We start from the raw sequence: 3,634 nt of genomic DNA, 5'->3' as shown, positions 1-3,634 counted from the left end.
AGCAGAACTTGAGAAGGAAAATTCAGCTGCAATTTTCTTTTTGCTTCTGCCCTATCTGCACTTGTATCCAACAACAACAACAAAATCACTTTTAATAATTTGCAGCACGTTAGGATTTTAAGCAGAATTTTTTTTTTTTTCCCCAAAGGCAGAGTAGGCTTTGGGGCACTAGAGAAGTCTATAGAACTTCTTTGGCAATTCACAAAGCACATCTCACAACACTGTACAATAGATGCTACCATCAATCCCATCCTTCAGCGACCTGTGCAGCTCAGATACAGGCAGACCCAGAACCCAAACTCAAGCCCTTCTCCAAATGCCAACTTCAACTTCTGCCAGAGCACAGTGCCCACAGCAGAGACCAACCTCGCACCTAATCCCACAGCTGCCTCTTGAGATTCCCAGGTGGAGAACAGAGAGTGCAGCAAAAGTGGACGCACCTGTGCACTCAGGTGGGCAGCCTGAGAGCACCATGTGACAGAGTGGCCAGCAGGGACAGGCAACAGGATGACCACGTCAGCGAAGCTACAAAATCTGAAGCAGAGCAAAGATCACGCAAGTCAGGCAGAATGGCAGAAAGACTGACCTGAAAGCTGGGCTTTCTGTTCCTGCTTTGTCACAAACAGCTTTACCCACTGTAGGAAGGGGAAAGGGGAAGCTGCTCTAGTTAACATTTCTTCCCACTATTGTCCTAAATTAGGAATATTACAAATCTTTGCCATTCTTGTTTTTTAAGCTTAGTCACTGATCATCTTTCCCTTAGTTATTGGAGGGTATTTCACTTGTTCCTTTGATATGCTGCAACTGTGTTAGAGAGGCTGGGGGAGCAATGGAAAGATGACAAGCCCTGCCCTCAAGCTGCTGAGACTCAGTGCTGAGCATGGTGGAAGGTTCAGGCTGAATGTCATGAGTGAAGCCACCTGGAGAAAATGGGGGAGACCTCCCAGCTCAAATGACTCCAAATCAGTGATCAGAGACCATGGCAGGGAGCTGAGTTTGCTCTCTCAGAATGTGCTTATGCTTAGTAAAGGCACAAATTACACACCTCGTGTCAGTATAGAGGAAAGAACTATTTAATACTAAAAGACTCAATGATCATTTTTTCTCTTAGAAAGTACGTAACTTCATCTTGAAAAACAAAGTCTGTAACCAAAACAGTTAGCCAAATATGGTTCCAGATTAGAGATGTGGTTTGAGCCCTTGCCATCATGCTGGGGGTAGGTGGCTGAAGATTTGTGAAATGTTTTAACAGGAGCGGTGTTTCTTTCTTCTAACTTTCAAAAGCCTGTTAAAAATGCACAGGTTGAAAGTTTAGCAGAAATCCATGTTCTAGCCCAGGGGTGGGCAAACTTTTTTTCCCATGAAACACCAGATGGGAAATATTTTCTTTGTGTGCTATATGGCCTGTATTTTGGCTACTGGATTTTGCCTTTGTGTAAAAAATGGAGCCATAGATCATGGCTTCCTAGTTAACTATCTGTTAGGAAGCTCAGGGTCAGACACATATGGGATGGGAAACTCTGATAAGCTCCTCTAGCTTTCTTGGTCTTATTCTTTAATGTCTCAGAGCTTCAAGGAATGGAGGTTATCCCCCTAGCCAAATCTTGCATCCTGCAGCCCAAGGGGCCCACCCTAGTGATGTTCTGTGGTTTCGTCTTCCCTTCACCTTAATGTGCCCCCTACAAATTGCCACCCTTTTAGCTCATAACCTCATCTTCCCCTCTCCTCCAATTTACAATGTGCCCAAAGGCCTGGTAACAAAAGCAAATCAATATTAAATAATATTCACACTGTTATTAAAATGATTGTTCATAGTCCCAAAAGAGATATTTGCCCAAAGAGCCTGCTGTTAAAAGAACTGCAACTTTTGAATGTATGTGTCTGTTGTACAAGGTCATTTAAGAGTGTCCCGTGTGACCTCACTCGTCTCCCCTCATCCGTGAGGCTGTATGTGTGGCTACCTACCACACACTGAGCAACGATAATCAATAGCTGTAAAAGCTGCCACAGAAATGCTTATTTGGCCTAGACATTGTATAGTTGTGAAAGGGATAAAGGTATTTCCTAAATGGGATTCGCCCTGTATCATCTAATGGTAGACAGAGCAAAGATTGAGGTAGGGCACAGAGAGAAGGAAAATCATCCATCCGGACAGGAAAGAGAAAACAATATTCAATGGAGTACTTTCTCAGGGATAAAGAGAGTGAGTCTGAACTTTAAATTGAATATGACCCACCAAATTAAGATTATGTAGCTATTAAGTTTTCCTGGAGTACCATGGTATTTTAATAATCATTGAATTTTTTCAGAAAATACGAGGGGTCTTCAAAAAGTTCATGCAAAGATTAGTATTATCTTTTAGTTCTACTTTTCCACAAACTTTTTGAAGTACCATCATATATTACGTAAAATGGTTTAGTAGAGCTTAACTCTTGCACCTCTTCAAACCCTTTGGGTAAAGAAACATACTAGAACACACAACAAACATTGTAGCTGCATCAACCGTATGTAAAACCTTATAAAGGGCACGACTACTGGCATTTTTAACCAATTAAGATAATTTAAAAATTCAAAATAAGATGAACTTACCTGTAGAATTTCAAATGAGATCAAAGCACTGGCTGAAGATTTTTGTTGTTTTCTGTATTCCATGCTTTACGTAAAATACTCAGATTTGCTGCGAATTACTAAAGAACAGAGAAAGAACTATGAGTCATAACTCAACATTGGGCACTATAACATTCAAAATCAATGTTCTACTCATAGCAAGATGCTATCGGGCAAGTGATTGTGCATCAATGCTTTTTTTCATTTTTGGAAAAGCTTTGCTCCTCTCTTCTCCCTCCTTGCTCTCAAATCATCTCTTGCTGTAGTCTGGAATTATATTTGGACACTGTTTTGATGACAGGCTTTATCTTCAGGGCTGGAGTTACTCAGTGGCCATTCATTTGAATGAACCTGTTGTTCTAAGAGAAAAAAACCTCAGTCTTATCTCTTAACAGTTCCCTTATCTCTTAAATAGTTCCCTTCTCTAGACTGACACACACTCAGTAATTTGCGTTCACCAGGCACCAACACATACTGAGAGCACAAACTCAGCTCCCTGGCTCTGCCTGAGCTGCCCGGGGAAAGCTAAAACATACACTTGCTCCCAGCTGAAAACTGCAAACTCAAGTCTTCCTTACACCTCTGAAAACAGAAAAATGATACGGTTTGGTCATTTCTCCCTTGGTAGTAGCTGCTGGCATCATTCCTTCCTGCTTGGGAAAGTGAGACTCCATTAAACCTTTAAGATTTTTTTAAAAATGCCTTGGATGCTCCTGAAGACCGCTTGTCATGAATCCTGTGGCCCTAGCCCCTTGGGGTTTCCTCTCCCCTCCCGATTCGCCCATTTCCCCTCCTTAGGTCCCAATGCTTCCCATCCCGTCCCTAGAAGCACCCTCCCACAGTTCGCCCCCAGGGCCTTCCCGCGCGCCTCGGGAGCGCGTTCGCCCCCAGCAATACCGTAGCGCCGTCCCCGTCTTCCGCCCCCCGCCGCGGGCCCCGGGTGGCTCCCCGAGTCCGACGGTGGCTGGAGTGGCGCGGGGCGACGCCAGGGCGGGGGCTGCGCCCCGGAGCAAGGCGGGATGGACAC

At 44.0% G+C, this 3,634-nt stretch overlaps 1 long non-coding RNA gene across 1 annotated transcript in view; it reads right to left on the bottom strand.

Annotated features, from left to right (window-relative positions):
- Positions 1 to 457: 457 nt before the first annotated feature.
- The window catches only part of LOC103610467, a 4,348-nt gene continuing 1,171 nt past the window's right edge, over positions 458 to 3,634 (bottom strand). The window contains exons 2-3 of the long non-coding RNA XR_552216.1: positions 2,590 to 2,687; positions 458 to 534 (exon numbers count right to left, since the gene is read on the bottom strand). This is a non-coding gene — a long non-coding RNA (uncharacterized LOC103610467). The remainder of the gene's footprint in view (positions 535 to 2,589; positions 2,688 to 3,634) is intronic.

This window comes from Galeopterus variegatus, unplaced genomic scaffold (assembly GCF_000696425.1).
Source record: "Galeopterus variegatus unplaced genomic scaffold, G_variegatus-3.0.2 Scaffold11207, whole genome shotgun sequence".
NCBI lineage: Eukaryota > Metazoa > Chordata > Mammalia > Dermoptera > Cynocephalidae > Galeopterus > Galeopterus variegatus.
Note: the sequence above shows the minus strand (reverse complement) of the source record. Positions and strands in the feature narration are given on the sequence as shown.